Source organism: Carcharodon carcharias, chromosome 16 (assembly GCF_017639515.1).
Source record: "Carcharodon carcharias isolate sCarCar2 chromosome 16, sCarCar2.pri, whole genome shotgun sequence".
Lineage (NCBI taxonomy): Eukaryota > Metazoa > Chordata > Chondrichthyes > Lamniformes > Lamnidae > Carcharodon > Carcharodon carcharias.
Window position 1 is genome coordinate 25,007,483 of NC_054482.1, and position 18,577 is coordinate 25,026,059.

Sequence of the window (18,577 nt, forward strand, 5' to 3'; positions counted from 1 at the left end):
CGGCCCCCACCCAGGGAGTTCACAACAGAATGGATTTAGTTATTTTAAAAACAATAAGTGGTTTAAAAATGTGGAGACAAACTTGAAAAATCTATACTTGTAAGACTTGTTTAAAAATGCCTCCAGCAATGCTTGTCTTGTGCTTTTGCATGTTCAGTGCAGCTCAGATTGTAACATGTGCACACGATTGGTTAAAATATCTTACTCATAAAATTGTAGCAAATCACAATCTTAACAAGAAAGCTTTTGGATTTCTGCTGATCTTAGTTTTACAAGGGGAGGAGCTAAGGATTTACTGGCAACTGCCAATGTAGGCACATTTCCCTGAGCAACAGCAATTAGCCTTTAACTATCATCACAGATGCCTGTTTGGATACTTTTCCCATTGGAAGTAATAGAACAGTGACCTTAAAAGGGACAGGTCTAATTAAACACAGGTCCGCTTTTGCAACTAAACTACATAACTGTCTATGAGAATAAGGCAATGAGGCAATAAGCTAGTATTTAAAATGAACTATTAAATTGAGCACAATGTCTATCAAGTAATTTTTATTTAGCTTATTGCTAAGGCAAGTCATGCCAACAGGGTGCTACAGCTTTGCTGAATAACTTTAATATACCTGAGATGCGAGCACATTATGTTGTGCACAGTAGTACATCTTGATTATTTGGAAGCCATTGGTCTCCAAAGTTTATTCACCAGAGATTATTGGTCCCTTCTAATGTAATTTAACTTTTCCCATTTCTTTAGTTGCCTTTATTGAGACTTCAGCCTTTGTACTGTACAGTACTGAACTAACAACCTTGTAAATTTAATTCTCACCATGACAAGTTGTGAAATTGTAATTTGTACATCTGGACATTTGTGGGCTTGTGGGAAAATGAACATGAACGCTACCAGATTGTCACAAAACACTTAATGTCCTTAAGGTGAGGGAACCTACAACCCCTACTTCAACTGGCCTGCACTGAATTCCATTCTCAGAATTACATGGATGACCATTAATGTTCTCTTTAATATGGGATAGGTTCCAAAACTGTTGTTGCCCACACCCCAAGAACCAAAATAAAATGTCACGTAGAGCATTTCTTCTAAAATGATGCTATATTAGCAAAAAAAATCATTAAAATACTCTTGCTAAATTGAGAAATAGGATCCATTTCAAGAGTTGATCATATTTTTAAAATAAAATATGCATGCTGACTGCTATTTTCTTGACCATTTCAATTTTATTTAAAATTGAGCACTGGTGGAGCCTCAGTCAAAGCATCATCTACAAACCATAAATACTTGTTATATGGAAAATTGATTACTTCAGTTATGCAGTTACTATAGGTTAAGAGACTGGCCCATGTTAGATTTCATGATTTATTTTATTATTGTACTTTCAGTCTAGGGTTTGCTGGCCAGGTAGTTCACACCTGTACTCCATTAACTAGAGAATGTAATCAGAAGCAGCAGTATTTCAGTCACCATGATGTTAGCACACAAAACAGTGAAACATTTAATACCTGTTAAATCAACAAGTTGTGCTATTTTGATGTATCCACATGTTTGTCCAGGTGGCAGATAATTGATATTACTAAATTATTCAATTTCTGTAGTAGTTTGGGCATAGCTTAAAATAATAAGTATATACTAACCCCTCTTTATTAGCCCCCTCTTATTCATCATCTACATGCTGTTCCTTGGCAACATTATCCAAAAACAATGGGGTCAGACTCCAAGTGTACATTAACCACACCCAACTCTACCTTTCCACTTTCTCCATGTTGTCAGACTGCTCACCTGACATCCAGTTCTGGATGAGCAATAGTTTCCTACAGGTGAATATGAGGAAAACAGAAGCCATTGTCTTCAGCTCCCATCACAAGTTGTTTGCCAGCCATTGACTCAGATTGAACCAGATTGTTCATAATCTCAGCCTCTTAGTTGACCCAGTATTGAGTTTACATCTCCAAATATACTCTATCATAAACACCACCTGCTTCCACCTCCGTTACATTGCATACCTCTGCCTATGCTTAAACCCATCTCATATTGAAACCTCATTCAGCTTTAAGCATGACAATTCGAGTGCTTTTATGGCTGGCCCCCATTCTCCACCCGTGAGAAACTTCAGCTCATCTAAAACCTCTCTTGTGCACATCCTATCCCATTTCAAGCTCCATTTACCCATTACCCCTATATTCACTACATTATTTCACCAGCGCTTAAGATTTGAATGTCATGTTCCCCTGTTTAAATCTCTCAATGGTGTCGCCTCCTCCTTGTTCCTGTAAAATTCGTCAAAAATCTGTTGTGTTCCTCCAACATTTGCCTTTTATACCATCTTCCACTCCCTTTGTCTCACCATTGGCATCTGTGTCTTTAGCCATTTAAGCTACTACACTCTGAAATTCCCTCCCTGAACCTCTTCGTCTCCTCTCTTCCTACAAGATTCTTGTTAAAATGCACCTTTTTGACCAGGTTTCCAGTCACCTCTCCTAATATCTTCTTAATTGGTGGTATTAATTGTGTCTGAATACACTTATGTGAAGTGCAATGGGATGACTTAGCACATTAAAGACACTATATACGAACATACGAAATAGAAGAAGTAGGCCATTCGGCCCCTCAAGCCTGCTCCACCACTCAATAAGATTATGGTTGGTCTGTTTGTGTTCGAATTCCACATTCCCATCAACCCCCTATAACCTTAGATTCTTGTTAGGCAAGGGAATCAATCTACCTCCGCCTTAAAAATGTTCAGTGACCCGCCTCCATCGCCTTCTGAGGCAGAACGTTCCAAAGCCACACAACCCTCTGAGAGAAAAAAAAACTCCTCATCTTTGTCCTAAAAGGGAGACCCCTAATTCTGGACTCACCCATAAGAGGAAACACCCTTTCCATGTCCACCTTGTCTATGCCATTCAGGATCTTATACTTCAACCAAGTCACCCATCACTCTTCTAAACCCCAGTGGAAACAAGCCCAGTTTGACCAATGTTTACTCATAAGACAACCCACTCATTCCATCAGTAAACCTCCTCTCAACCATCTCCAACACATTTACATCCTTTCTTAAATAAGGAAGCAGAGTGGCATGGTCAGAGAACTAATATTCCAGAGACCCAGGGTAATGCTCTAGGGTGCCGGGTTCGAATCCCACCACGCAGATGGTGAAATTTGAATTCAGTAAAATCTGGAAATAAAAGTCTGATGATGACCACAAAACCATTACCAATTATTGTAAAACCCCATCTGGTTCACTAATGTCCTTTAGGGAAGGAAATCTGCTATCCTTACCTGGTTTGGCCTACATGTGACTCCAGACCAACAGCAATGTGGTTGACTCTTAAATGCCCTCTGCACGAGGGCAGTTAGGGATGAGCAATAAGTGCTGGCCTAGCCAACAATGCCCATATCCCATGAATGAATTTTTAAAAAAGTATTCGAGATGTGGTCTCATCAATGCTCTGTGTAACTGAAGCATAACATCCTTACTTTTATGTCCAATTCCTCTCGTAATAAAGGATAGCATTCCATTGGCCTTCATGATTACGTGCTGTACCTGCATAGTAACTTTTTGTGACTCATGCACTAGTACACCTAGATCCATTTGCACCTTGGAATTGTGCAGCCACCCTTCATTTAAGTAAGACTCTGCTTTTTTATTCCTGCCAAAGTGAACAACTTCGCATTTTTCCACATTGTACTCTGTCTGCCAGCCTTACTCTATCTATCTATATCTGTCTGCAACCTCCTTATGCCCTCTTCACAATATACTTTCTTACCTATCCTTGTGTCACCTGCAAATTTTGCTTCCATGCCTTCACTCCTCTCATCTAAGTCATAGATGTAAGTTGTAAAAAGTTGAGGCCTCAGCACAGACCCCTGCAGGACTTCACTCATCACATCCTGCCAATCACACAAAAACCCATTTATGTGTATTTTTTGTTTTCTGCCAGCCAGTCAATCCTCTATCTATGCTAATATGTTACCCCCTACACCATGAGATATTTTTTTCCGCAATAACCTTTATTGTGGCACCTTATCAGATGCCTTCTGGAAATCCATGTACAGCACATCTACCGGCTCCCCTTTATCCACGGCTCATGTTACTCCTTCAAAGAACTCTAATAAATTGGTTAAACATGATTTCTCTTTCACAAAACTGTGCTCATTCTTCCTGATTAACTTGAGTTTTTCTAAGTGCCCAGCTATAATCCCCTTAATGATCAATCCTAACACCTTCCCCAGGACAGATGTCAAGCTAACTGGCCTATAGTTTCCTGTTTCCTGCCTCCCTCCCTTTTTGAATAGAGGGGTTATATTTGCTACTTTCCAGTGATGGCACCTTTCCAGAATCTAGCAAGTTTTGGAAAATTAACACCAATACATCTACTGTCTCATTAGCCACTTCATTTAAGTCCTAGGATGAAGTCCATTTGGACTCAGAGACTTGTGTGCCTGCAGCTCCATAAATTTGCTCAGTACAGCTTCCCTAGTGATAGCAATTTCACCAAGTTCCCCTCTCATTTCCACCTCTTGATTTGCAGCTATTACTGGAATGTTTTTTTGTTTCCTCATTTCCTAATTAACTACTATTAACTCCCCATTGTGACTCTCTAGAGGACCAACACTCACTTCACCTACTCTTTCCCCTTTTAAACACCTGTAGAAACTCTTGCTATCCATTTTAAAATTTCTAGCTAGCTTCCTCTCGTACGCTAATTTCTTACTCTTGATTAACCTTTTAGTCGTTCTCTGCTGTACTTCATATTCTGACCAATCATCTGACCTGTCACTCACCTTTGCGCTGTTATATGCTTTTTTCCTTACATTTGCTGCTTTCTTTAACTTTTTAGTTAACCATGGATGGTGGGCCCTCCCCTCAGAGCTTTTCTTTATAGTAGGGATACACTTATTCTGAGTATTCTGAAATACCCCCTTAAATGTCTGCCACTGTTTCTCTATTGATCCATCCCCTAGCCTAGTATCCCGGTTCACTTCAGCTAGCTCAGCTTTCATACCCACATAGTTGCCCTTATTTAAGTTTAAAATACTCGTCTTAGACCCACTCTTTTCCCAAAAGACCATAAGACATAGGAGCAGAAATTAGGCCATTCGGCCCATCGAGTCTGCTCCGCCATTCAATCATGGCTGATAAGTTTCTCAACCACATTCTCCCGCCTTCTCCCCATAACCTTTGATCCCCTTACCAATCAAGAACCCATCTATCTTGGTCTTAAATATACTCAATGACCTGGCCTCCACAACCTTCTGTGGCAATGAATTCCATAGATTCACCACTCTCTGGCTAAAGAAGTTTCTCCTCTTCTCTGTTCTAAAAGGTCTTCCCTTTACTCTGAGGCTGTGCCCTCGGGTCCTAGACTCTGTTACTAATGGGAACGTCTTCCCCACATCCAATCTATCCAGGCCTTTCAGTATTCTGTAAGTTTCAATGAGATCCCCCCTCATCCTTCTAAACTCCATCAAGTATAGACCCAGAGACCTCAAACGTTCCTGGGATCATTCTCGTGAACCTCCTCTGGACCCTCTCCAGGGCCAGCACATCCTTCCTGAGATATGGGGCCCAAAATTGCTCACAATATTCTAAATGTGGTTTGACCAGAGCCTTATAAAGCCTCAGCAGCACATTCCTGCTTTTATATTCTAGTCCTCTCGAAATAAATGCCAACATTGCATTTGCCTTCCTAACTATCGCGTCAACCTGCAAGTTAACCTTAAGAGAATCCTGGACTAGGACTCCCAAGTCCCTTTGCGCTCCAGATTTCTGAATTCTCTCCCCATTTAGAAAATAGTCTATGTCTCTATTCTTCCTACCAAAGTGCATGACCTCACACTTCCCCACGTTGTATTCCATTTGCCACTTCTTTGTCCATTCTCCTAACCTGTCCAAATCCTTCTGCAGCCTCCCCGCCTCCTCAGTACTACCTGTCCCTCCACCTATCTTTGTATCATCTGCAAACTTAGCTGGAATGGCCTCAGTTCCTTCATCTAGATCATTAATGTATAAAGTGAAAAGTTGTGGTCCCAACACTGACCCCTGCGGAACTCCACTAGTCACTGGCCGCCATCCTGAGAAAGACCCCCTTATCCTCACTCTCTGTCTCCTGCCAGATAGCCAATCTTCTATCCATGCTAGTACCTTGCCTCTAACACCATGGGCTCTTATCTTACTGAACAGCCTCCTATGCGGCACCTTGTCAAAGGCCTTCTGAAAGTCCAAGTAGATAACATCCATTTGCTCTCCTTTGTCTAACCTACACATTACCTCCTCAAAGAATTCTAACAGATTTGTCAGGCATGACCTCCCCTTGATGAAACCATGCTGACTTTGCCCTATTTTACCATGCGCTTCCAAGTATTCTGAAATCTCATCCTTAATAATGGACTCTAAAATCTTACCAACGACCGAGGTCAGGCTAATCGGCCTGTAATTTCCCGTCTTTTGCCTCACTCCCTTCTTAAACAGGGGGGTTACATTAGCGATTTTCCAGTCCTCTGGGACCCTCCCTGTCTCGAGTGCTTCCTGAAAGATCACCAATAATGCCTCCACTATCTCTTCAGCTCTCTCCTTCAGAACTCTGGGGTGTACTCCATCTGGTCCAGGTGATTTATCCACCTTCAGACCTTTCAGTTTTCCTAGCACCTTCTCCTTGGTAATGGCCACCATACTCACCTCTGCCCCCCACTCTCTTGAATTTTGGGGATGTTACTCGTATCTTCCTCCGTGAAGACTGATGCAGTACCTATTCAGTTCCTCTGCTATTTCTTTGTTCCCCATTATTACTTCTCCAGCGTCATTTTCCAGCGGCCCAATGTCCACTTTTGCCTCTCTCCTACCCTTTATATATCTAAAAAAAACTCTTGCAATCTTCTTTTATATTACTGGCTAGTTTACCCTCATATTTAATCTTCTCCCTCCTTATTTCTTTTTTAGTTGTCCTTTGTTGGTCTTTGTAGGCTTCCCAATCCCCTGGCTTCCCACTGCTTTTCACCGCATTGTATGCTTTCTCTTTAGCTTTTATGCTGTCCCTGACTTCCCTTGTCAGTCATGGTTGCCTCGTCCTCCCTTTAGTATGCTTCTTCCTCATAGGGATGAATTTTTGCTGTGTCTCCCAAATTACTCCCAGAAACTCCTGCCATTGTTGTTGCACTGTCTTTCCTGCTAGGCTCATCTCCCAGTCAATTCTGGCCAGCTCCTCCCTCATGCCTCTGTAGTTACTTTTATTCAACTGTAATACCGTTACATCTGATTCCAGCTTTTTCCTCTCAACTTGCAGGGTAAATTCTATCATATTATGGTCACTTCCTCCTAAGGGTTCCTTCACCTTAAGCTCCCCTACCAAATTTGCCTCATTACACATCACTAAATCTAGAATTGCCTGTTCCCTAGTGGGCTCCACCACAAGCTGCTCCAAAAAGCCATCTCGTAGACATTCCACAATTCATTTTCTTTGGATCCAATACCAACCTGATTTTCCCAGTCTATCTGATATTGAAATCCCCCATGATCACTGTAACCTTGCCTTTCTTACACACCTTTTCTATCTCCTGGTGTATCTTGTGCCCCACATCCTGACTACTGTTGGGAGGCCTGTACATAACTCCCATTATGGTTTTTTCACCTTTGCGGTTCCTCAACTCTACCCACACAGATTCTACATCATTTGACCCTACGTCGTTTCTTGCTATCAATTTAATTTCATTTCTTACTAACAAAGCAAGCCCACCCTCTCTGCCAACCTGCCTATCTCTTCGATAGGATGTATATCCTTGGATATTTAGCTCCCAGTCCTGATCCGCCTGCAGCCATGTCTCCATAATGCCCACCACATCATACCTGCCAATTTCAATCTGCGCCACAAGCTCATTTACCTTATTTCATATACTGCGTGCATTCAGATACAACACCTTCAGTCCTGTATTTCCCGTCTCCCTTCTCATTGTTGTCCCTTTATCTGATGTGCTTGAAGTTAGATTCCTAGCCCTTTCTAAACACTTTGTCCTATTTTGTGCTCTGGAGACTTTAATAGCCTCTCCTGGGCTCTCCTTCCTTTTCAGTTTTTTCAAAATTTTCCATGAAGTTGAATCCACCCCCCCACATGCTAACCTGCTGCTTTGTTTCCCATTAGTCATATTTCTTGGAGTTTTACCCTTCCCACCCCCCCGACTTTCTAGTTTAAAGTCCTGTCGACCACCCTATTTACCCTTTTCGCTGGAACATTGGTCCAGATCGGTTCAGGTGGAGACCGTCCCAACGGTACAGATCCCTCCTGTTTCAATACTGATGCCAGTGCCCCATGAAATGAAACTCCTCTTTCCCGCACCACTCTTTTAGCCATGTGTTTATTTCCCTTATTCTCACGTCCCTTTCAAACTGGATATAAAATTCAATCATATTGTGGTCGCTACGATCTAGGGGACCTTTATGCTGAGGTCACTAATTAATCCTGTCACATTACACGATACCAAGCCTAATATAACCTGCTCTCTGGTTGGTTCCAAAAAGTGCTGCTCTAAGAAACTATCGTAAAAGCATTCTATGAACTCTTCATCCAGGCTACTACTGCCAATATGATTTTTCCAGTTTATATGTAGATTAAAATCACCCATGATTATTGCTGTCCATCTATCACAGGCACCCAATATTTCTTCTTGTACAATTGGTCCTATGTTGTAGTTACTGTAAGGGTTCTGTAGACCACTCCCACTAGTAACTTCCTTCCCCTACCATTCCTCATCTCCACCCAAACTGATTCTACATCCTGATCTTCTGAACCAAGGTCTTCTTGAACTATTGCACCAATGCCATCCTTGATTAACAGTGCTACCCCTCCACCTTTAAAGCTTCCTATTCTTCTTCAATGTCATACACCTCCTGATATTCAGGACCCAATCCTTGTCATCCTGCAGCCACATCTCCATAATGGCTATAAGATCATATTTATTTAGTTCAATACAGTAAAGTCCCGCCATTTGCGACTTCCTGGTTCGTGTTTTCACTTACCCACGCTTTGTACACAGCGTTGCCCACCGCGTTAGCATTGATCACTCATCCGTGGTTTCTTCTCCCTCTCTCTTTCGCCGGGGAGATGACAGCCATAACGTAGCAGAGACTGGAATCGTTGCAACTGAAGTGCAGCTGAACGAAGGGTTAACATGGAAATGTGCGAATCTCGCTGCAATAATGGTTATGTTCATTTTGAAATCTTCACCGATGTATTGCTCAGAGGCTCCCCTATCTGTCAGATACAGGTACTGTACCACGCTTTAGAATAGAGTAACTGCTCAAACCAATGCTGCCCTTGCACGGCTGGAACCTATCTAATTGAGCCCCGTGGAAAAGCATATTCATTGTTTGCGATTTCGTCATTTGCGAGGATTCACAGTAATGTAACCCCCATGAACAGCGGGATATTACTCTGTGCGCTTTCAATTCATTTACTTTGTTATGAATGCTACGCGCATTCAAATACAGAACCTTTAGCTTTGTATTTTTGTTACCTTTGGAACATCTAGTCATGACTATTGGTGTAATCTTAGGTTTTATCTCTCTGCCCTTTCCTGCTATTCTATGATCCTCATTTCCCATATTACTATTATGCTCTCCTGCCTTGAGTCTACCTAAGTTTGATCCCTCAACCCTTCGGCCCCCCCCCTCCCCACTTGGTTAGTTTAGAGCCCTCTCTATTTGCTAGTTATGTAATTCACAAGAACACTGGTCCCAGCATGGTTCAAGTGTAGACCATCCCAATGGTACAACCCCCACTTTCCCCGGTACTGATGCCAGTGCCCCACAAACCAAAAGCCACTTCTTTCACACCAACCTTTGAAACATGCGTTCTTCTCTCTAATCTTATTTGCCTTCTTCCACTTTGCACATGGCTCAGGTAATAATTCAGAGATTATTACCATTGAGATTCTCCTACCTAATTTGGTACCTAGCCCCTCATACTGACTATGTAAAACCTCTTTCCTGGTCCTGCCTATATCGTTGGTACCTATATGACCCCCAACAACTGGATTCTCCTCCTCCACTGCAAGTACCTCTCCAGCTCTGAGCAGATGTCCTGAACCCTGGCACCGGGCAGGCAGCACAGCCTTCTGGACTCTCGCTCTTTTCTGCAGAGTCAAACCCCCTCACTATACTGTCCCCTCCCTACAACCACTACATCCCTGTCTACTGTGAAGAAGAGTCATACAGACTCAAAATGTTAACTCTGTTTCTCTCTCCTGTTGAATTTTTCCAGCACTTTCTGTTTTTAATTCAGATTTCCAGCATCCACAGTATTTTGCCTTCATCATTTACATTTTTGTGTGCGCCCATCCCAAAGAATGCCATGTTGTCACGGATATGTGATGTGAGGGGGTAGAAGGTTCCCTTGTTTAATTTATGTGTGTGTGTTTGCTGTCAGAAGCAAGCAGCTCAGTTTGGGAACTGACAGAGGCAGTTGCAGATTTGGCCTTGTATAGATTGCAACTAACTGACTGAGGAGTGGGTCATATAGGTTAGTCAGGCCTGCACTTATCATATAAAATACTAACTGGGGGCTTGAAATTATTTGGAATTCATGAGGGGGAAAGATGCTAGAAGACTTGCCTAGTTTGAAGCTAGAGGAAGAGATCTAGAGTCATCCTCACAGAGCCTTGTGGTAGAAAGCAGCCAGCAGTCAGTCAGCTTGGAACAGGTAGTGAAAAAGCAGGGAACTGGGAATCAGCTGTGGGACCAACAGCTGTAAGAAGCAGTGGGAGCATAGGACCATTAGGAACTAGGAGGTATTCCTGAAGTTTAAATCCCCAAGCAAGAAGTCAGTGAAGCCCATGTTTGAACTGAAGAATCCGCGGTCATACGGTTTTTTTCAGAAAATTGGAGGATCATTAGGATCCCCATGAAATTTGTACCTCAAAGAATAGCTGGAATACTAAGAAAAATTCAAGTAAATTCCAGACATAGAGCTGATGAATACATGGCTGGAGGGATGGTGCAAGAGGGAGGCTTAAGATACCTGAGCCATTGGGTCTGGTCCTGGGCGAGGTGGGACCTATACAAGTCAAATGGATTGCACTTCAACAGAGCCGGGGTCAGTATCCTCCTGAGAAACTTTGCTAGTACTGTTGGAGAAGGATCAAACTAGCTTGATGGGGATGGAAACCTGCGCGTAGATTCAGAAAGGAGAAAAAAGTTGGAAATGGAAAGTCGAAAATTAGTAAACATTTTTGGAAGGCAGAGGAAACAAAGCTAGAAAATAGACAATAAGGGAGTTTGGCAGTGCTAAATGATATATACTCCAATGCAAAAATGCCTAGGGAATAAGACGAATGAGCTGAAAGCACAGTTTGAAATGTGGGAGTATGATATAGCTATTACTGAGACATGGCTGAAAGAAGACAGGGAATTGCAGTTTAACATTTCTGGTTGCAGGATTTTCAGATGAGATAGAGAGGGAAATAAAAAAGTAAGGGGGTGGGGTAACAACATTGATTAAAGAAACAATTATAGCTGTGAGGAGGGATGATGTGATAGAAGAACCATCAAATGAGGCCAGATGGGTTGAACTGATGAACAAAAAAGAAAATGTCGCTAGTGGGAATATCCTACAGATCCCCAATCAAAGGGAGATAGAAAAGCAAATATGTAGAAAAATCTCTGATGAGTGCAAAAACTACAGGCCATTAGTAGTGGGAGATTTCAACAACTCTCATATTAACTTGGATAGAATTAGTGTGAAAGGCACAGTAGGAGCAGAATTCGTAAAATGCATTCAGGAAATGTTTTTTAGTCAGTGTTTGGCAAGCCAAACAAGAGAGGAGGATGATAAAAGCAAAATACTGTGGATGCTGGAAATCTGAAACAAAAACAGAAAATGTCAGAAAAACTCAGCAAGTCTGACAGCACCTGTGAGAGAAAAACAGAGTTGACGTTTTGAGTCCATGGGGTCATACGGACTCTAAACACCAACTCTGTTTCCCTATCCATAGATGCTGTCAGACCTGCTGAGTTTTTCCAAGAAAAGAGGATGGTTCTGGACTTAGTTTTAATGAAGCTGTGCATTAACTCAGGAGCATTTTGGGGAAAATGATCATAATTCAATTAAATTAGGGTAGTTATAGGAAAGGAAAAAGACAGACCAGGAATAAAAGTTCTCAGTGGGAAATATAAAGTTGTATAAAACTATGAGGGGTCTAGATAGAATGGATAGGAAGCTATTAATCCACTTGGTTGAGGGATCCATAACCAGGGAGCATAGATTTAGGGTAAGAGATTTAGATGGGATTTGAGGGGAAATCTTTTCACCTGGAGGGTATTGGGGATCTGAAACTCATTGCCTGAAAGGGTGGTAAGGTGGAAACCTTCATAATATTTAAAAACTGCTTGAATATGCACTTAAAGTGCTGCAACCTATCAGACTGCGGACCAAGAGCTACGAGGCAAAATTAGACTGGGTGGCAACGGGGTCACAATGGGTCACACTGGTTCCTTCCATACTGTAAATTCCTATGAGTGATTCTCTGAAATGCTTGTGAAAAGAGACCATGGCTAATCCAATCTGTTCACTTTGGTTACTTGCTTTGTTTTGCCTTTTCAAAGTAATAAATTCAACTTTGCAATTGGCTTTGCCATTTGCTTTATCCTAAGTTGATTGTGCAAAGTATTTTCACAGGCAAGTTTAAAAAAAAGTAAATGAAATATTGATGATTCTAGAAATGATCAGTGCACCCACTGCTTGTGTTCAATGCTCACAATACATGACTACTACTCCTCCACTGTTAGCTCAGATGAATTACTCATATTGTGCTACTTATTATTCTTAAGCAGACATTTCAAATTTCAATCCAGTTCATTTGTAACTCAGGTTACAATGGTACATTTTTCCTACTCCTGTCTGAGTTCTTAGCAGACCTTTTTTAAAGTAGGTAAAGGAAGAAGTGTAAAATGAGACTAGAAGATTGGAACCACCTTCCAGAACCGTACTTGCTACAAACAAATCCTGTAAAGACATTCTCTGCAGTCCTGAGAACTGATGCCAGCAGGGCTAGTCATTATCTCATAAAAAAATGACTCCTTTTGGCAAGTATCGAGATGACATTGATGAAAGCCATTGTCAAGATACTCAATTACATAGGTGAATAAACTGAGGGAATATAATTGTCAAGATATTATTCATATAGAATCATTGAGATTGATGTTACTTAAAAGATACATTACAAAATCTACAAGATTATTTGGAATGCTTATATGCACAGCTGCATGAAACTGCCCATGTTCTGCAATTTGACATTAATTGAAAATGGTACCATCTGCAGGAGGAAGCAGCATGTTACGTAAACACTATTTAAACAAAAACAGCCAATTGAACTAATGCTTCAACGTTTAAAGCTGGCGTGGTAAAATTTCAGCACTCTTATTTTCCCATGGCACTGTACAATGATATGTAAAACTAGCTGCGATTTGTGCTATAATTTGATTTAACATTCAAAACCTTGGCTTCAAGCCAAGGAATAGAACATTGATCTTGGTGTGGGCTCAGAAAATTAATGTTACTGCTCAAGCAGGAGGAAGATTTATTATTCTGTTAACTAAAGCTGTTCTGTCAAGCAATTCATATCAATTTAAGAAATGCGATAAGTAAAATTTGCAAAATATACAGCATGCAATTTCCTTTTACAAACATGTTGAACATTAGAAAAATGAAAGGTTTCTGAAGACTGATGAATACATTAGCAGCATTAAGTAAGGTTAGACCAAAAGAAGTAACATTTGGATTTAAAGGTATTAACTTCCTTAGACCATTTTTGTAAATCAAATACTACCTGTGCATCTTGCTGGTTGTGGAAAATAATAGACTTTTGTCTAATTTAAACCACCTTATGTTCAATCAAAGAACCCATTTCAGAAAACACCAGATGCACCGAATGTAATGGCTTCATTCTCTCATTTTTTTAAAGTCAGAAAACTACTCCAGAGGAATTTTCTGATGAGCAAGAATATAACCCAAACTAACTATTATCAACCAAATGGTAGGATTGTATTATTGTTTAATGTTACACTTCACTTCATGTGCAATAAAACAAAACTCGAACTGGAGGAACAAAGCAAGTTACATTTTAGTTCAAAAAGAAAGCTTGCTTAGTTTTCATGCATAATACAAACCTGATTCCTTTCCTGTGTACGTGTTGCAGTAAAGCTCCAGAGCTAGATAAAAAAATTCCAAGTATTTGCACTTCTGTTTGTGATAATGTCACATGGATTTCTGAAGCAATAAATGGACTCATGAATGTCCCAAGATTTTAAAGATCCATAAGCATTGTTTTCTGACAAAGTTGCCTACGTACAGTAACTTGCAGTAATAAGTCTGTGAGGAGTATAGCAGTGCTGCCCTGTGCCAAACTTGAAATTCCAGGTTCTGCTTTCAGTTAACAAAAGATCATGCAACGCTTTGCCGTTGCTGATGCCACTGTCTGTGCTGTTCTTACTGCTTCAGGGCCAGACTGTTTGATGGTGAGTGTGCAGTTGGTATACGCAGGATCTCAACATAAGGCAGACTGGCAGTCTCCTTAAAAACACAAGCATGAAGTTTGTGGGATCAGCCCACCTATGATGTCATGGCAGTTAGAACTAATGGAACAAGAGGTTTCCTTACTCCTCCTCGAATATAATCCTAGGTTCCTGGTGAAACCAAATGGACTAGGGATAAAGTTCTATATTGTTTAGATACTCTCAGTGGATGTAAACCAAAGGGACATGTCAGTGCTTAAACTATATATTTACTCCCACAAGATTAAAATTCACTTCACCCTCTAAAAATAAACTGAATATAGGAAAATCAGAACACATGGTTCATTGTATGATGTCTTTTGAAAGCTATTCTATGTTCTACAATTCTGGCTCAGAATATTATGAATTACTCATGTGAACTGACCAGAACACCTGTAAAGTAGCTTCTTGGCCAAGTGATCACTGGTGATTTACCCTGACTTTATTATTTCCTGGTAATCATTTGTGGACTTTGTTGATAAAGGCGCAAATGTTTGTGTTATATCAGTTTTAGCATCATTAGGACTTGACTTTATTGGAAGAATTGATCTCTGTAGTACTCCGAAGATGTGTTGTGCATAGGAGATGCAAGGTGGCAGTAATAACTTCTCTCAAGTATTATTATGTACTTTAAAAGCAACTAATGCCCCCAGTCTCTAATTCACATTTGCTTCTGATCATTGTTTGTTATCTCTTGTAATCTTATTATACACTAACACGCACCCACACCCACAAAACTTTTGAGGCTGAAATCCCCTCTTCTGGGTGGGATTCCATCAGGGCAGGATTTAGACTTGCCTCTCCAAACCTGCCCCAACCAATATCCTTGAGTCAGGGATCATTTATTATGCACAGGGGACTCCTACCAGGACTCTCAATGCCAATAGGGACTCTGTGGGCAGAATTTTCTACCTACCGGGCGGGTCCGACCCAATCTCCAGTTGGTGGGGAGCCAATCCCCGTCGGAGAAGCGGGCCCCGCCACCATTTTAAGTGGGCGGGCCAATTAAGGCCCACCCAGCATGACGCCCAGCGGGAAGCGCTATGCACTTCCTATGCGGGCGGGGGGGATTCCCCGAATGTGAGAGTGTGTTCTTTCACACATGTACACAAAAGAGCGCACATGTCCCTGAGGCTAAGTGCTGCCTCATGGAGATCACTTACACTTGTACAAATATTAAAAATAAAAAAATCCTTAACATGTCCCCCTCATGTGACAATCCTGCTGGTGGATGAGGTTTCATGTTTTTTCAGAAGCCCGCCGGAGCTCCTGGCCTGTCCACTAACCTTAAGGTTGGATGGGCAGGTCCTTTAATTGTCTTAATTATCCTGTCAATGGCCTTAATTGGCCATTGACAGGTCGGCGGGCGCACAGCTGATTTCTCTGTGGCCCCGCCTTCCTGAAGATTTAAATGGGGCGGGATGGTGTCGGGGGTTCTCCCGACGCCATCCTGCGTCATTTTGCACGTTGGTGAGCGGGCCCCACCCCCTCTCGCCGACAGCAAAATTCAGCCCTGTACGTGTGAAGACAAGAATCCTGTCAGCACAGCAACAGGAGCATTGCCACTGCACCAGAAGAGATAGGACAGCCATTTAAAGGGGCAGAAGAGCCCTGACGATTGGATCAGAGCTCTCACTGAAGGCCTTGCTTGAGATCTAGACCTACAGTGAGCTGAGAACTGGGTATGAACTGGGGGAAGCAGAGGCCTCCATTATGATGAGGCTTTACTTGCTTGTCTTGGGATTGCTGCTGCTGGTTCTTAAGGCAAGCTGCAGCTTTGAACTTGGTGGCCCGAGAAAGCAATGAAGAGTGGGACAGGTGTTCATCAAACCTGCTGGGGATGCCTTGCCCAATCACCAGCCACAATTTGCATATGGAGGGTGAGGAAGGAACAACTGGCAATAGTGTAATCACAGAAAAGGAGATGGAAATGCAACCAAGATGGCTGAATCAGCTGTGGACCTCACCACCAGAATTTTTCTTCATTTTCCCTGGGTTTTTAGCCTAATTTTGATCAGGATTGTAGAAGGGAATGCAGCTCTTAATTTTACATATATGCAATAGACATATAAAAAGATGAATGTTGTGGATATGCAGTAGAACAGTGCAACAAGTTTAATATGGGGATTCAGTCACAAGTCTGCCTCCAGTTTCTAGTGGAATACGTTCAAATAAATGTTGGTATGAAAATTTACCAGGAAGATGCATCTGCTGTGAACCACAAATTCAGTGCTGTTATTGTAGCCAGTTTTTTTTTTAACTGCTGGATATTGATGCCATTTCTACTTCATTCCAACCTCTTGATTGTATAAACATGAAGACTACTATGCCTTCCTAGCATCCATTTATAGGTTATTTAATTAAACTATTTCAGTACTTGGCTTTGAAAGCAGTTAGTTTTTTTTGACTTTGCATTACATTTTACCTGCATTGATTTCTGAACAATAACTTGTTCTCTCGTTCGCGTTTTTTAAATAAAGCTTTCAGATTTTATAGCAATTTCTTCAACTTCATCCTCTTGTCAAACAATGGGTTCCTTTCAAAAATGGCCTCACTGAAATATAGACTAGGTTTTTACTAGGTTTTAACCAAACTTCCTCTCATCAGATCCTGGATTCCTTTTGCAAACTGACATGTGCGGAACTGCTTCTGTGTATTCACTCTCCAAAATACAATTGTGAACTTATGCCAAATAGCACCAACATGTGGAATGCATTTTTTAAATGTAGATGTGTGATTAGTGACTTGTTACACAGTTCAGCAATCGCACTGTAACAGTGTTTTCCTCGGACAAATGATCTAAGCAGTTTCTAACAACCCTGACAGTGTGCCATAGAACGAAGTCCCTGGCTCTAATAGTTGTGGGACATCTGGGCAAAATGTCTCTTTATTCAGCATAAAATACCGTAACTTTTGTCGTCATTTTTTTTCTGATTTGCTTGCCTTCCATTCTCTGGCTAATGATTTTTTTCTTTCTATTTTGTATTCTGAAAGAATTATTGGAGCATTTCTTTTTGCAATAGCAGGCTTGCAATCTCATTAAGAGTTACACATGTGTACTCCTCATAATTAGATTCCTCAAGAAACTTTGACAGCCTCTACTGGGACTATTTTTGAGGGCAAACTCATGGTGGAATACATATTACATTTTTGAAAAGAACATGTTACAAAATGACAAATTTGAAATGTTGTTTTTCTTGGGTTTCTCCTCTTCCAATGACCCTGACCCCACCCCCACCCACCTCTAGTTCCTCCAAAACCTAGTCACAATGGGTTGTTATTTTGTTTGGTGACATGGCATATATGTACAATACAGTTACGATAATTTGGAAACATGCAAAAATAATATGCCGAAGAGGAGCCATTTTATGTATTTACATTCTTTCCTCTACTGTACTGCTCACCTGGGAATTGAACCACAAAAGACTGTGTTCATGCAAGATGTGTTATCTGCAGATTTGGGTCTCAAGCTACTCGGGAACCACTTTGTTACTGTGTGCAAGGTGGCCTGAGTACACTTTTAGACACCTAATTCCAGAGAGGATTTTTTTTTAATGCTGTTGACATCCAACAAAATGGGGTTTTCAACCCAATCACAATTCCAGTTGTCAATTAAGCCAGTCTAACTCCCCAAAGAGCTGACAGAAGTTTGAGATATTTGAGATTAGCACAGTGGTAAACAGGACAGGATTCAAATTGCAGATCATCCAGAAATAAGGACTAAAATCAAAACTGCCTTACTAAAACTTAATATGTCTGAAGGAGAAAAATCCCCACATGGCCCAATAAAACAAATGAAAACTAGCAGCAAAATGTGATCAAAAACAAAGAACTCTAAGTGGGTAATCCTAATGTTTGGTAGATAGAAGCCTTTTTTCCTCAAGTTCATTCAGGCCTAAAATGGAAAGTACCCAGGGACCCAAGTGTTTGACATCTGAAGACTTGGATGACTGCCAATTTCTTTAAATAGCCAAAGAGAATAAAGAATTTTTCCCATTCTCACACTTTGTCCTCATCTCAGACTCAGT

The 18,577-nt window shown here is 41.2% G+C and overlaps 2 protein-coding genes across 10 annotated transcripts in view; one reads left to right on the forward strand and one right to left on the reverse strand.

Moving 5' to 3' along the window:
* Positions 1-14,575, reverse strand: part of angptl1a (angiopoietin-like 1a) — a 95,802-nt gene extending 81,227 nt beyond the window's left edge. For both annotated transcript variants that reach the window (XM_041208588.1, XM_041208587.1), the window contains exon 1: positions 14,166-14,575. The gene's annotated coding sequence lies outside the window, so the exon portion shown is untranslated. The remainder of the gene's footprint in view (positions 1-14,165) is intronic.
* Positions 1-18,577, forward strand: part of ralgps2 (Ral GEF with PH domain and SH3 binding motif 2) — a 574,026-nt gene that overhangs the window by 379,837 nt on the left and 175,612 nt on the right. The gene's annotated exons all lie outside the window — the stretch shown is intronic.